Raw genomic sequence first — 20,678 nt, 5'->3', positions numbered from 1 at the left:
TGGTGAACTGAGTGACCCTCAGTTAACCAGCTGGAGGGAAGGACCCACCAAAGAAAGACCCAACAACAATCAAAACCCAAAGACATACACACAGACAACATAAAGGACAACCCAAGACCAGAGAGCTCGGAAGATCAAGCAGACTGCACCATTGAATCTCACAGGTATTCCACCATAGAAGTCCACACCATAAACCCAGAGAGTCAGAAAAGAGCCATTTAAGAAGCAGAGGCTAACAAGAAGAGTCTCACAAACAATGTGAAGAAAAAGAAAATATCCCCATGAAGGGAAAGGACGAAGCCTCAGAAAGAATGCTAAATGAAATAGAGGCAAGTCAACTATCAGATACTGAGTTCAAAGAATTGGTTTTCAGGAAACTCAATGAGCTCACAGAGAATTACCAAAAACTACAGGGAAACTACAATGAACTCACTGCAAACTATATGAACATGAAAAAGGAAATGGAAACTATCAACAAGCGCCAAGAGGAAATGAAGAATACAATTTCTGAATTGAAGAACACAGTAGAAGGAATCAAAAGCAGACTTGGTGAAGCAGAGGATCAGATCAGCGAGCTGGAGAACAAGGTTGAAAAAACACCCAGAATGAGCAAGAAAAGGAAAAGAGGCTCAGAAAGAATGAAGAGGCGTTAAAGGAAATGCAGGATAACAGGAAACATAGTAATATCTGTATAATAGGGATACCAGAAGGAGAAGAAGAACAGCAAGGGATAGAAAACCTGTTTGAAAAAGTAATAATGGAAAATTTCCCTAATTTGATGAGAGAAAAAGCCACACAAATCCAGGAAGCACAGAGTCCCAATCCAGAGGAACCCAAAGAGGTCCACTTCAAGACACATCAAAATTAAAATGGCAAACTTCCAAGACAAAGAAAGAATGTCAAAGGTAGCAAGGAAGAAACAGGAAGTAACATACACGGGAGCCCCAATAAGGTTAGCAGCTGACTTCTCATTGGAAAATGCTCCAAGCCAGAAAAGAATGGCAAGAAACGTTCCAAGTAATGAAAACCAGAGGCCTGCAACCAAGACTAATTTATCCTACAAAGCTCTCAATTAAAATGGAAGGCCAAATAAGGAGCTTCCCAGACAAAAGAAGCCTCAGAGAATGTACCTCATCCAAAGAAGCTCTGCTGAGATGCTAAAGGGTTTGCTTTATGAACAGGAAGAAAAACACTAAAAAAGACAGGAACACAGGTACAAAATAATGGCAATGAATAAGTACTTATCAATAATAACTGTAAATGTAAATGGATTAAATGCCCCAATCAAAAGACACAGAATAGTGGAATGGATAAGAAAACATGACCCACACATATGCTGCCTACAGGATACCCACCCCAGAACAAAAGACCTACACAGACTGAAAATGAAGGCCTTGAAAAAAAATATTCCAAGCAATGGACAGGAAAAAAAAGCAGGGGTGGCAATACTTGTATCGGAAAAAATAGACTTCAAAAAAAGAGCCATAAAAAGAAACCCGGAAGGTCACTTCATAATACTGAAGGGAAGAATCCATCAAGAAGACAAAAACATTGCACATATATATGCACCCAAATTAGGAGCACCCAAATACATAAAGAAAATCTTGGAGGACTTCAAGAAAGATATTGACAGCAACACAATTATAGTAGGAGATTTTAACACCCCACTGTCAAAAATGGACAGATCTTCCAAACAAAATATCGACAAAGATATTGTGGCATCGAACAATGCCTCAGATGAAATGGACTTAACTGATATATATAGAGCCTTTCATCCCAAAGAAGCAAAATACACATTCTTTTCAAATGCACATGGAACATTTTCAAAGATAGACGACATGATAGGACACAAAACAAGCCTATAAATTCAATAAAATTGAAATTATATAGAGCATTTTCTCCCACCATGAGGGACTGAAATGAGAAACCAATATCAAGGAAAAAAACCCCAAAATATTCAAAATCATGGATATTGAATAGCATGCTATTAAACAATGAATGGGTGAAGAATGAGATTAGGTAAGAAATCAAAAAGTTTCTAGAAGCAAATGAAAATGAACTCACAACAATCCAAAACTTATGGGACACAGAGAAGGCAGTCCTGAGAGGAAAATTCGTAGCGATACAGGACTACCTAAAAAAGATAGAAACATTTCAAATGAACAACCTAGCCCTCCACCTACAAGAATTCGAGGAACAACAACAAACACAACCCAGAGCAAGTAGAAGGAAGGAAATAACCAAGGTCAGAGCACAATTAAATGATACAGAGACTAAAAGCACAATTCGAAGGATCAATAAATCCAGGAGATGGTTCTTTGAAAAGATAAAAAAAAATCAACAAGCCTTTAAGCAGGCTTATCAAGAAAAAAAGAGAGGACCCAAATAAACACAATCAGAAATGAAAGAGGAGAGATTACAACTGATAACACAGAAATACAAAGGACTGTAAAAAGTTACTATGAAGAACTATATGCCAAGAAATTTGAAAACCTAAGTGAAATGGACAAATTGCTAGAAAAATATAATCTTCCAAAACTCAATGAACAAGAAGCATAAAGCCTGAGCAGACCAATAACAGCTGATGAAATTGGAACAGTAATCAAAACGCTTCTGACACACAAAAGCTCTGGACCAGACAGTTTCACAGGAGAATTGTACAGAGCATTTAAGGAAGAAATAACCCCCATCCTCCACAGATTATTTCAAACAATTCAAGAACATGGAACATCCTCAAACTCTTTTTATGAAGCCAGCATCATCCTAATCCCAAAACCAGATAAACACAAAACAAAGAAGGAAAACTTCAGGCCAATACCGCTGATGAACATAAGTGCTAAAATCCTCAACAAAATATTGGCAAACCACATCCAGCAATACATTAAAAAGATCATAAACAATGATCAAGTGGGATTCATCCCAGGGATGCAAGGATAGTACAATATTCACAAGTCAATAAACATAATACATCACATAAACAAAACAAAAAACAAAAATCACATAATTATATCAATATATGTGGAAAAGGCATTTGATAAGTTGCAGCCCCCATTTATAATGAAAACACTCAGCAAACTCAGAATAGAGGGAACATTCCTCAACACAATAAAAGCCATATATGAGAGACCTACAGCCAACATCATACTCAAGGGACAAAAACTTAGAGCTTTCCCACTAAGATCAGGAATAAGACAAGGATGCCCTCTCTCACCACTCCCATTCAACATAGTACTGGAAGTCCTCACCACAGCAATCAGACAAGAAACAGAAATAAAAGGCATCAAAATTGGAAAGGAGGAAGTAAAATTGTCATTGTTTGCAGATGACATGGTAGTGTACACAGAAAATCCTATAGACTCCACCAAAAAAATGCTTGAGCTAATAAATGAATTTGGCAAAACAGCTGGATACAAAGTCAATACTCAGAAATCAAAGGCATTCCTGTACACCAACAATGAAACTGCAGAAACAGAAATCAGGAAAAAAAACCCCATTTGATATAGCAACAAGAACAATAAAGTACCTAGGAATAAACCTAACCAAGGAGGTAAAAGACCTGTAGTCAGAAAACTACACAACCCTGAAGAAAGAAATTAAGGAAGACACAAACAAATGGAAGCATGTACCATGTTCATGGATTGGAATAATCAACATCATCAAAATGACCATACTACCCAAAGCAATTAATAGATTCATGCAATCCCTGTTAAAGTACCCATGACATATTTCACAGATACAGAACAAACATTTCAAAATTTTGTATGGAACCACAAAGGACGACAATAGCTGTGGTAATTTTGAGAAAGAAGAACAAAGCAGGAGGGATCACAATACCTGATATCAAACTGTATTACAAGGCTACTGTAATCAAAATAGCCTGGTACTAGCCTAAGAACAGAATAGAGAGCCCAGAAATTAACCCAAATCTCTACACACAATTATTATTTGACAAAGGGGAATGAAGCATAAAATGGAGTGAAAATAGCCTCTTCAACAAATGGTGTTGGGAGATCTGGACAGCTACATGAAAAAAAAATGAAACACGAACACCAACTTATACCACACACAAAAATAAATTCAAGGTGGATAAAAGACTTATATAAGTCGCAATACCATAAAAGTCCTAGAGGAAAACATTGGCAGGAAAATCTCAGACATTCCATGTGGCAATATTTTCACTGATATGTCCCCTAAAGCAAGGGACATAAAGGAAAGAATAAACAAATGGGACCTCATCAAAATTAAAAGCTTCTGCCTGGCTAAAGAAAACAGCATTAAAATAAAAAGAGAACCAACAGTATGGGAAAACATATTTGCCAATGATACCTTCGACAAAGGTTTGATCTCTAAAATATATAAAGAACTCACATGAATACACTCCAAAAAGACAAAAAACCCAATTAAAAAATGGGCAAAAGACTTGAACAGACACTTTTCCAAGGCGCACACAGAGAGGGGCCCAGAGACATATGAAAAGATGCTCAGTATCACTAGTCATCAGAGAGATGCAAATTAAAATCACAGTGAGATACCACCTCACTCCAGTCAGAATGGCCATCATAAACAAATCAACAAACAAGTGTTCGAGAGGATGCGGAGAAAAGGGAACCCTAGTGCACTGTTGGTGGGAATGCAGAGTGGTGCAGCCACTGCGGAAAACAATATGGAATTTCCTCAGAAAACTAAAAATGGAACTGCCCTTTGACCCAGCAATTCCACTGCTGGGATTATACCCTAAGAACCCTGAAACACCAATCCAAAAGAACCTGTGCACCCCAATGTTCACAGCAGCTTAATTTACAATAGCCAAGTACTGGAAGCAACCTAAGCGCCCATCAGCAAATGAGTGGATCTGAAAACTATGGTACATTTACACAATGGAATTCTATGCAGCAGAGAGAAAGAAGGAGCTTATACCCTTTGTGACAGCATGGATGGAACTGGAGAGCATTATGCTAAGTGAAATAAGCCAGGCAGTGAGGGAGAAATACAATATGATCTCACCTTTAACTGGAACGTAATCAACAGGAGAAAAAAGGAAACAAAGTATAACCAGAGACATTGAAATTAAGAACAATCTAACAATAGCCAGAGGGGAGGGGGAAGTGGACAGTAGGGAGAAGGGTTTTCAGGAACTACTTTAAAGGACACATGGACAAAACCAAGGATGAGGGAGGAGGCGGGAGAGGGAGGAAGGTTTGGCTGGGGTTTGGTGGGAGGGGTAGGGAGAAAATGCAGTCAACTCTAATTGAACAACTATAAAGTAATTTTAAAAATTAAATTAAAAAAAGAAAACTATGTAGACACAGCCATTGTTTAGACTTAGAACTTAGAGCAACAAAAGAATTTTTACACGGAGGTGTATTGTATCTCCAGCTCTTTAGGATTGCTGCCTGTTGGTGTCAATAAAACATAGGCCAACAACAACAACAAAAATAAAATCTTGCCATTTGTGACAACACAAATGGAACTCAAAGTAAAATATGTCAGACTGAGAGAGGCAAATCTTGCATGGTCTCTCTTACATGTGGAATCTGAAATAACAACAATGACAAAAATAAAAAAGCTCATAGACATATAATACTGTGATGATTGCCAGAGCAAGGGGGTGAAGAGAGGCTTGGTGAAGTGTTTAATTTTTAACTTAAATGAAGAAATGTTCAAAAATTAGATAGATAAAAGCATAGTTTTTGAATCTCCCAATGCCCCACATAAAAACATATGGAAAAACCTGAGAGTAAAACTAAAATCCCATGGACAAATTTACAACAGAAGTAGATGACAAGCATTACCTCAAACAAGAAAGTACAAGATGGTGTGGGAAGCTAACACTGACCACAAGTCCTACAGAATAGCAGCCTCCATGTGTAAGGAAGCAAAGGAAAACACCAGGGCAATTGAAGGACCTGAGGAAGAGAACCCCTCAATCTGTAAAAGTACTAAATAAAAAGTGTGGTGAGCAAATTTAAAACAGCAGCTGAACCTGGGGGAAATCTTCCTGTTCTAATAAAGAGTCAGAGGCCTCAAAATAAGAAATTCTGAGGAGCCCTGGCTGGGTGGCTCAGGTGGTTGGAGCGTCATTCTGTACATCAAAAGGCTGTCAGGTTCAAACTCCAGTCAAGACATCCCTGGGTTGAAGGTTGGATCACCTATCAGGGTGCATACAGGAGACAACTGATCGATTTTTCTCCCTCATATCCATGTTTCTCTCTCTCTCTTTATTTCCCTTCCTCTCTCTCTAAGATCAATAAGCATATCATTTGTGGTGATCTCTTTTTAAAAGGAATTCTGAAGAGTGTGGAGTAGTCAAGTACATATGACCTCTCAAAACTAAACTGCTGGGACTCCATTCTAGGACAGAATCTTACACCCAGAAAAACATCTGGAAATAGAACCAAAATTGAAGGCAGAAAAAATCAGAAGGACAGAGAAATAAAGTCCAAAGGTGGGCAAAAGAAGACAGTCAAAGTATTTTGAAACAGCAGGACAGTAGTAGACCAGTAGTAGAAAGGACACCAAAATATGGGGTTCTATGAAGTTAAAAGAGCTTTCTAAATCAAACCTCCCTATTAAAAGTTCAAAAAATTACTTACATATAAAAAGAGGCAATAGGAAAAAATTTTAAATATATTTTATTGATTGTGCTACTACAGTTATCCTATTTTTTTCTCTGCTTATCACCCTCTTCCATGTACCTCCCTTCCCTCCAGCATTCCTCCCCCGCTTAGTTCATGTCCATGGGCCATACATGAAAGTTCTTTGGCTTCTCCACTTCCCATACTATTTTTAACCTCTTCCTCTCTATTCTGTACCTACCAATTATGCTTCCCATTCCCTGTATCTTATCCCCCATCCTCTCCCCTCCCCCTCAGTGCTAACCCTCCATGTGACCACCATTTCTGTGATTCTGTTCCTGTTCTAGTTGTTAGCATAGCTTGTTTTTGTTTTTGTATTTGTTATTTTTCTTAGGTTCATTTGTTGGTAGTTGTGAGTTTGTTGTCATTTTACTGTTTGTAGTTTTGCTCTTCTTCTTTTTCTTATATAAGTCACTTTATCATTTTATATAACAAGAGCTTCATGATGATGAACTCCTTTAACTTTACATTATCTGGGAAGCACTTTATTTGCCCTTCTATTATAAATGAAAGCTTTGCTGAATAGAGTAACCTTGGATGTAGGTCCTCGCTTTTCATCACTTCAAATACTTTTTTCCAGCCCCTTCTTGCCTGTAAAGTTTCTTTTGAGAAATCAGCTGATAGTCTTCTGGGAACTCCTTTGTAAGTAACTGTCTCCTTTTCTCCTGCTGCTTTCAAGAGTCTCTCCTTATCTTTAATCTTGGGTAATGTAATTATGATGTGCCTTGGTGTGTGCTTCCTTTGGCCCAACTTCTCTAGGACTCTCTGAGCTTCCTGGACTTGTAGGTCTATTTCCTTTGCCAGATTGAGGAAATTTTCCTTCATTATTTTTTTCAAGTAAGTTTTCAATTTCTTGCTCTTCCTTTCCTCCTTATGGCATCCCTATAATTCGAATGTTGGAATGTTTAAATTTGTCCCAGAGGTTCTTAAGCCTCTCTTTACTTTTTTAAATTATTGTTTCTTCAGTCTGTTCCAGTTGAATGTTTATTTCTTCCTTTTGTTTTAAACTGTTGATTTGATTCCCGGATTCCTTCCCTTCCCTGTTGGTTCCCTGTATATTTTTCTTCACTTCACTTTGTGTAGCCTTCACTTTTTCCTTTATTTTGCAGCTGTACTCAATCATTTCTGTGAGCATCCTAATTACCAGTGTTTTGAACTCTGTATCTGATAGGTTGGCTATCTCCTCTTCACTTAGTTCTTTTTCTGGAGTTTTGATCTGTTCTTTCATTTAGGCCATATTTCTTGGTCTCAGCACACCTGTTACATTGTAAGGGGTGGAGCCTTAGGTATTCTCCAGGGTGGGGCAACTCACATTGCTGCATTGTGGCACTGTCTGCGAGTGAGGGGTCTGAGAGGGAACAATGAGACTTGCTCAGTTCTCAGCCAGCTTTTACTAACTTCCTCTGCTACCCACAAGCAACTTAAACTCTTCTGGTGCTGATTTGGGGGCTTGTGTACATTCTACAACCCTGCAGGCCCCTCCAACAGACTCTCCTGTGAGATTGGCAGTTTCTCCTGCTACTGCAACCCCCACAGATCTTTACAGCCAGGGGGTTTGAAGTTTTCTTCTCTCAGTGCTGGAATCCTGGGTTGTGTCATCTGTCTCCTTCCCCAGTTATTCCTCTCTGTTTATCCACATGCGAATGTGGGATATCCTGGTCTGCCAGCTGAGGCCTCGCCTGCCTGGTCCATCAGCTGCCACCTTGCCCCATGTCCTCTCCACCCTGGCTTTCCGTCTCCACCCCTCCTACCGATCTGGATGAATGTTTCTCCTTTAACTCCTTGGTTGTCAGCTTCCATACAGTTCGATTTTCTGGCTGTTCTGGTTGTTTTTTGTTTTTAAATTGGTTGTTATCCTTTTTTCTTGGTTATGCGTGGAATTAAAGAAATCATACACCAAAAATATGTCACATGGCAGATCGAAACTGTAACATATTATTTTAAAAGGAATTAAAAGACAGTGGAAATATGATATGAAGAATTAGAAAAATAGAAATAAGGGAAGAAAGAATAAATCTGAAAAACAGGAAAAATCAATTTCAAATTGAGAGATGCACTAAGAGGTTATAAGAGTGAATAAATACGACATGTAATTCCTTAAAAGTACTAAAAGATAAAAAAAAGAAATTTTTAAAAATCAAAAAGAAATAAAGATAAAAATTTTAAGGCAAGTATCAATATTGAAAATAGGTAAAGAAGATCCAACATGTGAAAAATAGGAGTCCCTAAGAACAAAAGCAAAGGAAGAGACCTGTCTAAATACTTAAAACTGTAATTCAAAGAAACTCTTCTGAAATTAAAAAAAAAAATCTGAGACTATATGTTGAAAGAGGACACTTAATACTTGAGCATATTGACCCAAAATGACCAACACCAAGATATATTCTAGTAAAATTACTGGACTTAATGGCTTCAGACTCCCCCCCCCCAAAAAAAAAATAACATAACGTAGTCAATATACTTCAAAGAAAAATGTGAACCAACAACTTTATACCTGATAAATACTCACCTTTTAAGTATAAAGAGTGCACAGCAAACTGTTATGAAAATACAAGAATTCAGAGAATATAGTTCTTACAGCCCTTCCTGCTATATTTATAGAAAATAAGCACTAGACAAAATGAACAGAGATACTGACATAAGGACTGATTTCGAGCACTTACTATACTTATTTATAGAACTAAGACTAAAACAGGATTAACAGGGGAAAGTATGTTATAAATGGCTTCATGCACTAAAAAGACAGACATAGTAAAGCAATAAAAAAATAGAGATTAGGAATAGTATATATAATAAGATGTTTAGCTCTTCTTGGTAATAAGAACTGGAGGTTGTACTATTAGTATTGTTATTCTGAAACTGTTGTGTGTGCAATATCGATCAATAAGCAAATTATTAATTATGGGATATTCTAATTATGTCATCCCCAGTATTCTTGAGAACCACAATTCTCAGCAAGGAAGAAGGGAGATAAATACGTAACAGATAAGAAGCTAACTGAAAGACCTCTAATCTTGAATATGAAATGAAAATAGTATGAATTCCTGAGACCTAGACACAATTAACCAATCCAGCAAAAATGAGCATTGTTAACACTAAGAAAATTGTCTTGAAATACAAATGTCTACTAAAAGAAACAAAGTTTTCTTGGACAAATGGCCACTTTTATTTTTTTTAAGATTTCATTTATTTATTTTTAGACAGAGGGAGAAAGAAAGGGAGAGAAACATCAATGTGTGGTTGCCTCTCGTGCGCCCTTTACTGGGGACCTGGCCCACAACCCAGGCTTGTGCCCTAGACTGGGAATTGAACTGGTGACCCTTTGGTTCACAGGCTGGCACTCAATCTACTGAGCCATACCTGCAAGGGCTGCCAATTTTAGTTCTCAGGCAAGAAATGTGAGTTTGAAACGTCTTGTCCTAGCAGTGAGCAAAGAAGCTATCAAAGATCAGTAGGATCATGTCAGGACAGAGGAGTCAATGTAAAGATGTTCCACGATCAAAGATGGACTATTTATCTTCAATTAAAATAAGAAATTCTATGGATTGAAACCAACTAATATTTAAATTTATGATTCAGAATGATATTAAAATTTACTGGTTGCTTCCAGAGGATGACGTGAAACTAATTCGTTATTTTTAAAATATGTAAACATTTGGAAAGAACCAGGCATTTATCCTGTATTTTTATATGACTAGATCCATGAGTAACCAAAGAGTAGATGAAAATTACAACAGTATTGAAACTAATACTGGAATACAATAGAAATGAAATATCACCATTTTGCAACCCCCAGTGAATTAAAGGATCTACGCAGTGAGCATTAATGGCTATTCACATTACAAAAATAAAGAATAAGGAAGTATGTCACTCCTGAATGACAGTCTTGCCAAAGGGATCAAATATGAACCTCTGGATCCAGCTGCCAATGTGCATGAAACAGAGAGGAAGTAGACAGGGCAGAGGAACATATGAGCTAAGAATGCAATCGGCCAAATCCAGGCTCTTGAAACTACAGCTCAAGTGGCTAGGTTCTCCAAGAGGGGAATTGTAGAGAAGAGAATGGAATAGAGAGAAAACTTGTAAATTAAGAACTTAAAAAACACACCTACTTAAAAAATGGGCAATATTAAACTAGTGTCTAAGGACGCACATGTAGGTAATAAAATAATAAACAAAGTGAAGTGACTACTATAAAAGTATTGGTTACTTTTGGAAGGGACTGTAAGTGGGATAAAGCATATAAGGGGCTTCTTAGTGGCTAGCAAATATTGATTTCTCGACTTTAATGGTTGTTATAAAGATATCCACCTTAAACAAATGATATACATACACATATGTGTTGTCCAGTACCATGGTCACTAACCACATGTAACTTATAATATAAATTAATTAACATTAAAGAGGATTAAAAATCCAGTTTCTCAGTCATCCTAGCCAAATTTTAAGTGATGAGTAGACAGTGGCTACATTTTAGACAGTGCAGAAATAGGACATATTGTATGGAACCAGTTTGTGTGTGTGTGTGTGGGGGGGGGTTGTGTGTGTTGGTAGTAGTTTTCTATAAATGTGCTTTACTTTATAATAAAAATGTTAAATTCCATGACCCCCAAAACACATTACATAACTTCATTTATTAGAATTTATTTCAAATACACAAATATTGGCTACTCCTTAAAGCAATGACAAAGAGCATATACCTTCCAGATGAGAGATGAATAATGTGAAGCTATTTAATAGCATTAAGTAGCAGGAACCCAAGTCCAATGGATCTGATTAAAATTGCTGGTACCTGATACAAAAAACATTTCATCTCAAGGACAATGCTGTTGTGCCTAGAAAAGGTTAATAAACTCTTCTTGGCTATGGATTGATAACTGATCATTTTAATTACCATTAAACATTTGTTAGACATCGGGAGAAGACAAGGCTATGGCAAAATAAAGTAGCAGAGTCCCTGCCAAATGGGAACTCCTAACAAGGCACTTAAGGTATGTTACCAAATTACACAGGAGAAGGACGAAGAAACGTTCCTTCCACAGGGCTGGAGATCCTTAGGTCAAACACCTCATACCTCAGTCCTACTGCTGAGCTCACAGTAAGTACAAAGGAGGAAGTTCCTTTGAAGAGATTTAAAGGAGGTGTATGAAATGAAATGATGAAAGCTTGGCCAATGGAGTCATAAAATGTTTTCAAGCAGAGCAAATGACCTAAGAGAAATGGGAGGTGAGACATTGACACAGATCAAAGTGGAATCTACAAAAATATGTTACATAAAAGAAGGGAGGACCTAAAAATAAGTAATTTAGAGGTCAGAATAGAAAATCTCAAAGAACAGATGTACAAAAAGGCAGGGTGTCTGCTAATCCTCTTCAGTCATTGGCAGGGCAAGCATAAGTGCTATAGAAGAGGACAATTATAAAGGAAGCATTTTGAATAAAGTAGAAAAAAGGAGGGAGTAAAGAAATATCCTAACTATGAAATACCCCTCCGACAGAGTCTTTAATTACCCAGGGAGAATATCAGTATTTTCCTTAAAATAATGTAATTGATGCTAAAACATAATGAAAAAAAAATAACACTATGGAACCAGTGCAAAAAGGAGGGCACACTGGTGCATTAACAGTTAAAGAGCGTGGAAAACCAACAAGTCTACATCTGCTTATCATGCAAAGTGCCACACACCAAAGAACAGGCTAACTTTAAGTCAAGATAAAAAACACGTCTAGAATATGATGCAGAATGGGTTAAAGGCAAATAATAAGGGAAAAAAGCAAAACAGAAATCAACAGGGCCTGACTTTCCCATATACTGCAATCTGAGCTTTATAATCTCTCATTTTGGGTCTGGTTATGATCCAAACATTCTGTACAGCTCTCTTTTACATCTTATTCTATCGAGAAAGATTTGGCAACTGAAATCCATTATGATGTCAAAAGGTAGCTGACAATATAAAATGTATCCCACTGAGTTGATGCCACCACACACGGTTAAATTTGCAACAGAAGTATCATAAAAATTATAAGAACTGCAAATTGACCACTGATTTCTAGTTCATTGACATAAATAATGGTAAGGACATGGCCAACTTCCAAACATCTTTACCACTGTTTAATTTGTCAAAATCTATCAAAAGCATTTCAACCACAAACCTGTCCTCTAAGGTTCATTATCATTCCCACACTTAGATCAGCAAGAGTGGCAATCCAAGTAAAGCCAAATAATCACAAAGATTCCATGAGCTTCTTCTCTCACCTCTGTAATTCTTCCATATGTCAGTATCTCACTCTTGCTTAAGTACCATTCTTACTTTCAATTTGTTATTTAAGATCATTTAAAAGTTTGGCTGTAATTTTCTGAGATATGTCTGTCTGTCAAAATTAGTTCTTCACTACAGTGTTAAGATTCCTACTGGGCTCAAATTAGCAAGATTTTCTGTTGATTTCATACTTGTGGACCAGGAATGCTGGCAGCAGCATGGTACTAGCAGTAGTTAAGTGACAGCTACTGGGAAACCTAGCAGGTAGGGAGGTCACGTGTTAAAACAACAAAGACAATAATTCCTTTCTGGGAGAAAGTTAAGATATAGAACCTAATGGCTTCCTCCACCAACGATCAATTCTATAGCATATGCACGGAGATGACAAAACAAAAAGAAAATGGCTTTAATAGGTAAAATCTGAAAAACTGTATTTCATTCATAGTGAACTTAAAAGCATGGCTAAACTATTTCATTGTTCAAATAAACACCAAAATGTGGTTAAGGATAATAAAATGGCTAAAGAAATAAAGAAATCAAAGACAAATGCTTTTTAAAAATATATTCAGTGATGAATTCTCATTTTACCTATATGTGTGTGTATTACCTACCCCACTCCTTACTTTCCCACTGACTTATGTCTAGAACAAATTTAACACACCACTGAAAAGAAAAAAATTAAATGTCTTGGCATAATATTGTTAGCAAAACAATCAGTAAGCAGTGTCACTGTCTAAGCAGGAGCTACATGTGCTTTTGTGCAAAAATCAGGCAGTTCTAACTCTTGACTAGTCCTAATACAACAAGTGTAGAAGTCGCTCAACAGATACTAAGTAAATCTAGCATATACTACTTGTACCCAAATTGGTTTATTTCACTTTTTTGTACTTGGGAGCAAAGCAATGTCTATATGACAGATGCACCTGGAGTTTGCCATGTGGCCTAGGTAGAGGAAAGGGCTGCATAGATTTAGGAACGAGAAATTTTCATTTGATTCTTATTTGCTAAAAAAAAAAAGGCATATTTCCCCCCATGGAACATATTTGTATTGAGTTAGTCCATGTCTACACAGAGTAAGCAGAGAGTAGAGAGGAAACAGTGACTTATATCTGGGTAAGTCAAAGCCCCAAGTCACCTGCTACTGAAGATAATGTTGGTTTTCCCTCAGTTTGACTCTACTGTCTGCCTACAATAATCAAATACAACAGGAACTGCTATAAAGGACACATGGAGAAAATCAAGGGGGAGGGTGAAGGTGGGGGAGGGAGGTGGGTTCAGCTGGGATGGGGTGGAGGGATGGGGAGAAAAGGCATACAACTGTAATTGAATAACAATAAAAATTTAAAAAAATAAATTAAAATAAAATAAAATACATGGGGTAAATAAGCCATCAATCCGTAATTTCTCTTTACCCACGTAAATATGGTCTAAATACCTCTATAAATGTCAGAGAATTGTCCCATTATAAAACTAAGTTTTTTTCATTAGTGTGTTATTTTTAAATCCTAAAACTGAATGAAGCCCTGAAAGCAGATGTCATAACAAGAGTGCTCTCTTTGGTCTCCTCAAGAAAGTCTTCACCTAAAAAAGACTGAGCCCCAAAATACATAAAGCAAAAACTAACAGTATTCGAACTAACAAGAAAAACAGAGACACGCTCATAGATGGAGCGCAGATGACAGCGAGTGGAAGGGGGTTAGGGTGTGGAAGGACTGAGCAAGAAAGGAAAAAGGACTCACAAATAGGTACAACAGATGGTGATTGCTGGCGGAAGGATTATAAGGGGACTAAATGGTCATGGGGAAAATACCATAAAGATTACATCAAATATAGAACAGTACTGACAAGACAAACAGACACTTCAACGACAGTAGTTGGAGACTTAATACCCCACTAAAATTAAGGGCCAGAACTAGGCAAAAGACCAACAAGGAAATGGAAAACACAAACACCACCAAAGACCTGACAGACATCTAGCAAACACCTATGGGCATCTGAAAAGATACCTACAGACTTCTAGCTCACACCTATAGAAGGTTCCACCTAACAGCAATATAATGTACACGCTTCTCAAGCACACATGGGGCACTCTCCAGATAGACCATAAGCTGCGTCATAAAACACACCTCAATAAATCTAAAATTTCTGAAGTAATACAAAGTATATTTCTAATTAAAGTGGAATGGAATTATAAATAAATAACACAAAGAAGTTTAAGAAATTCACAAACATATGGAAATTAAGCCACATATTCCTAAATAACCAATAAATCAAAAAGAAACCACAAAACCAATTAGAAAATACTTTGAGATGAATGAAAATAAAGATGTAACATACTAAAACTTCTGAAATTCAGGTAAAGCAGTGTTTAGAGGGAAACTTGTAGCTATAAACACCTCTCTTAAAACAGAAGAGATTTAAAATACTTTTGAGTTAAGCAACCAGTTAACAAATCTACCAATATATCCTAGACCTTGATTCCCCAGTCGAAGTAACTTTTCTAGTAACCACTTTTACTCAGTGAAGACACAGGTATGAAGTTGTCTGCACAGAATGTCATGAAGTTATTTATTATGGAAGCTTTTGGTAGAACATAATTCTCTTTTGATACCTTCCTAAATGAGGGAACTGAGATCTTATGAGGCAGCAGGAGATACAGTTTTAAAAGATAGATTTTCTAAATTTGAGTCTATAATGTGTCTGCTACACAAAGAACTAGCCTTGTGAATGAATGTAGTTTTTCATGGCTTACATTTACATGCTATAAAGCAGGAAATTTGGGGGTTACTACTGCCATTCTCCTCCTTAGATGTCCATATGCCTCTCCATGCACACATCAGGCACTACAAATTCATTAAGAAACTCACCAAAAGTGTCAGACCATCTTTCTTTTCAACAAAGCATTTACTGAGATTCCAAATATAACATAAATGATCTCTACTGTCTCCATTAAGATTAGACTGGGTGAATTTGGGGTAGGGGAGGGAGAGGAGGTACATGGCAACAAGGAGAACAGGAGAGAAGCAAGGAAAAATTTTGGATCCTAAACATATACTGAGTTATAGAAGACCATGCCATAGGGTCTGGACAACCCGAAACTCTGACCCTAGAAAGACAGTGGGACAGAGACCATCTTGTTCATCAAGCGATCTCAGAAATCAAAGCAGTCAATAAACTGGGTTTCAAAAGCAAACGGTCTTTGATTTAAGTGTAAAATCTGCCATTAAAAAAGTTAATTTTGAATTAATTATAGACTTAGAGGAAGTAGCAAAAATAGTAGAGTCCCATATACCCTTGACCCTGCTTCCCCCGAGGATGACATCTCCATAGCCGTTCTACAACATCGGAACCAGGAAACTGGCATTGGTACGTTAGTGGTAACCACACTACAGTCCTTATTCAGTTTTGTCCTTTTTTAACACCAGGTAAGTCACTGTGGCCAACCTCTTTTATCCTCAGTTTACTCTAGAACATGAAGGCATTAAGAGTAGCAACTTCATAGTATTTATCAGTATTCAGCAAGATAGTGGTAGTGTATTGCTTATAACAGGAGCTGATACACAGTCAGAACCTGATAAATCACAGTATTTAATTACTAAACAAGACTTGGGATTTCTAGTTCTCCTGTGACATTTTCTTTGGGGCCCTTCCTACTACCCACTAATATAAAGATGTCATCTGCCACCATTTATAGTTCGACTGAACCCAGAGGACAAAAACACTGGAAAAACAATGAAATGTAGCTTACTCTAAGGATTGAAAGGAAATCAAACTCAAAACTCCTTTTTGGGTGTGCACATGCTCTGATGTTTTTAACCTAATTTTTCCGACAGTGGAATGACTCAGGTACTACTGACAATGCTTTTTAAAAGCCTTTGGGGAGAAAAGCAGTGAACCATCATCTAAGAATAATCTTATACTTTAAATAGCTTTGTTTCCCCTTTTGGGGAGTGAGGGGTAGGTTTGGTTTTTTTGTTTTTGCTTTTTTCATAATGTAAGTTTTTAAGTCTTAGACTTTTTGAATCAAACAGATTGAATGCTAGCCTGGATCCACGCTGCCATAGTTTCCAAACCTACTGTATCAAAACTCAAGGGAAGCAAGGCTCTTCAAAAGGGGAGCTCTTCCACAGGTTTTAAGTAGGCCTTTCTGCACACACAAGAAAGAAATGCGCATACAAATAGTTCCAGGCACAATCAAGGTTCTCCACTCTGGGGCTACCATTCACTCCCATCAACTACTTTTGTGAGCCCATCCAAGTTCCTCCCGGTTCAGCATGGTAGACACATGCCAGTACCCAGAGTGCTCTTGGGTCCTACCTCCCTCACGGCTACACTTGAAGGGCACAAGTATTTAGTGGGGAAAGAAGAACTTCAGGCACAAGTATTTAGTGGGGAAAGAAGAACTTCACTGGATTTTCCCCCAGCTTTGAAATTTTCAAACATTGAAAAGGAATTGAACTTTAAGGATTTTTTTGTTCTTTCTCTTTCATTTTTTTATCCTATTCTTTTTTTCTTTTTGTAAATTGGCTACATTTTCAAAACCTGCCACCCACAAACAGTCTGAAACACTAAAGTGTCTGCTCTGTTTCTATCAACAGACATTATTTGGAATCACTTAAAAGAACAAATAATATGTCCACTAATCAGCCAAACAGCTACAGTAAACATCTTCAGTTCATTTTAATTCTCAGACCTCTCTTCTATTCTCTTAAAGTCAGACCAAATAAGAATCATATTTGGATATTTTCAATTTTGGTTTTCAAATTAGGGCAAGCATCTCAAACACAGTGATTTCCAAGGAAATCACTGAGTGTTAACTAGATCATAGGAAAATGATTTAACAGACACAGGACTGATCTGCTCCAACTACCACATATTATCAATTAAGAAGCCTATAAGCTTTGGTTTCCCAATCTCAAGATGTATTTTTAATTGGATCAAAGGAAAAACTCTGATCCAATTGTAGAAATTGAGAGATGTAGAAAAGCAACTGATTCTTTATTTTATAAAACATACCAAAATAATCAAAACCTGATTTTCCACCTGAATTAAAAAGGTGTCTTTCGTTTTGTGGGCCACAGTCCTCAGTCCAGTTCTAGCTCCCCTTTCCCCAACTTAAACATGTTCCCCTTAATATTACTTATTTTTCCTATGCTGGTGTTATGCAAGATCCCTGCTTACTTTGGCAATGGACACAAAATAAGAAGAGCCACCGAGAGTTCTCCATTCCGAAGGGAGGAGCTTCCCAAGAAAAGCAGAGTGTTGTTGCGGCATTTCCTTTCTGCACTGCTGAAGAGCAAACAGCATTCTCCAGCCAGGAAATTTAGCACTGATGGTGGGGGTTGTGGGGGGCATCCTGAGTGAAATACCTATTAGAACCATGAATGGCAGGTGTGGGCAGAGACCATCTGGTTCATGATCACTTAGCACCTGTAAAAAACAGGAATTGGCCAAATACATACATACTTTATATGTCTCTGTGTGTGTACACACACAGAGAGAGAGAGAGAGAGAGAGAGAGAGAGAGAGAGAGAGAGAGAAGGGGGGCAGTTAAATAGGCCCAATATGCAGTAAGAAAAGATGCTTTGCAAACACAAAACACAAGGTAAGAAGATGCATTTTATTTCAGAGAGATCCCAGCAAAAACCAAACTCTCAGATTGAGAAAGTGAACCTTGACATTAGTTCTATCATTAAAATCCTCACTAAAATTGCCATTGGGCCTAGGTGAAAGCTTTAAAAATTTAAAATTTAAGGAGGGGCTAATATGCTTATACAAGAAAAGCAAAGAGATGTTTGCATATAGGATATCTGTTTCAATGAGGAAGAGTGAATGCCAAAAACAGTATAAGAATTAAATACTCACATAATAGATCACTGTAAGCAAAGCTCTCCTGCAGATGTTGGAGTTAGTGATCTAAGCCCCACACTTGGAAAGGTTGTGTGACCGAAGCCATGATATATAAAGTAAGACCCAAGTGCCAAAGTTTTGATTTAGCCAAGAAAATGTGGCTGTTTTTGTTGGGTGGAAGAGGCATTTTTTTTCTCTGAGCGAAGAATTACGGTAAACATCTGTTAACCATGCCCACAGAAGGGCCGACTGTTTTCATCCAAGGCCATTTTAAAGGAATAAATGTAATTAATAAAACCCCACAGTAGTAGTATCCAACTTCCAATAAGTCTGCTTGCTTCTAGCCACATACCTGTTTATTAAAGAAGCACTATTTGAGAAAGTTTCCTGACATAGCCATTAAGATTTCTGGGGAACTACTGATATGAGGTAAGAATTTTCTGTCTCAAAGGATGCTTAAAAAATACTAGTGGACTTCACTTCTTATCTCACTACTTAGGCAACTGTTTTCGAGAGGATTCTCCTACTCTGTCGGCAACAACTTATTATAATACGTGCATTATTTAGGTCTCCAAATCCCCATTTTTTATTCTTTTTTTTAAGATTTATTTATTTATTCTTAGAGTGAGGGGAAGGGAGGGAGAGAAATATCAATGTATGAGAAATACATCAATTGGTTGCCTCTCACATGCCCGCAACTGGGGACCTGGCCAGCATCCCACACCCTGACTGGGAATCACCCTGGCAACCTTTTGGTTCACAGGCCTACTCAATCCCCTATGCCACACAAGCCAGGGAATTTTTTACTTTTTTAAAATTAATGTTCCCATGGGTTTACCTCACACATAAAAGTCCCAGAGTACAACTCTCTTTTGAAAATGACTATAAGAATGCATATAATCCAGAATGGTTTGGTTTTTTAAAAACTCCTTATTTGGTTTGTTCTTTTAGAAGAAAGGAGGAGGTAGGGAAACTGAATTATTCAGTCTGACTGTCACTCAAATCTGTCAAATTAGAGCTCAAAACATCACTTTACCTTTGAACAACTGACTCTGAGCCCCTCCATAATGAGAGTCACCTTGGATTATTTTTAAATGTTCCCAATTAAGAGAAAATAATCATAAAAATTCATAAAATCCCAACTTCCATTCTGAGTCAAGCAAAGTTCTCTATCTACAACATTAAAATGGTTGTCTAGGCTTAGAAAACCCAGTGTTGATAAACTAGATGCTACCACTCAATAAAGCTAAAAAACTGAAGTCTCCTATTTCTGACCTATCATTATGCCAATATGATCGATCAACAAGATGCTATTTCCAATGAACCAAGAGCACAGCAATACAGGAAGGTCAGACTTCAATGAGGTTATTGAAAAACATTAAATTCATCAACTCCATTTATTCCAATGGTTGCAATATTGGCAGGGTCCCGGACAGTGGACTAGCACTTATGGCAGCTTAGGAGCCTGGGGAGGTAGATGTCAGTGTTTCACCTTTCCAAGGAGTCTTGAACAAACACTAATTAAATGCCTCCTAGGTGCCAGTTACTGAGTTCCATGTGTGTGCGTGTGTGAATGCACACATGAGGGGGTGTGTGCACAGCAGGGAGGGTGTGAAGGGTGAAATGCTATCTTTTGAATGCTACTCATATCTGATAGAATATTGAGGGGAAATTAACTCAAATTTCAGTGTTTTCTGGATCTGAAAAATTATCCTTGTGTTTACTTGTTTGTTAATTTTCCATAAGGCTAAGTGTCATGTGCTAAGAAAGAAGGGAAGCAAGGATAGACAGGGAGCAAGCGAGGTTTTGATACTCCAACTGCCCTTAAGTAATGATGAATCCTTAGACAAGAAAAAGAAGGGACTACAAAGGCCCAATTTTACTTAAAAACTGTCAAGGCCTTAAAGAGTGAGCCTTAAAGTAAACCCACTAAT

At 37.4% G+C, this 20,678-nt stretch overlaps 1 protein-coding gene across 14 annotated transcripts in view; it reads right to left on the bottom strand.

The window, feature by feature from the left end:
• FOXP1 (forkhead box P1) overlaps positions 1-20,678 on the bottom strand; it is a 629,322-nt gene that overhangs the window by 360,026 nt on the left and 248,618 nt on the right. The window lies entirely within an intron of this gene.

Source organism: Desmodus rotundus, chromosome 8 (genome assembly GCF_022682495.2).
Source record: "Desmodus rotundus isolate HL8 chromosome 8, HLdesRot8A.1, whole genome shotgun sequence".
Lineage (NCBI taxonomy): Eukaryota > Metazoa > Chordata > Mammalia > Chiroptera > Phyllostomidae > Desmodus > Desmodus rotundus.
This window is presented reverse-complemented; position numbering and strand designations above follow the sequence as displayed.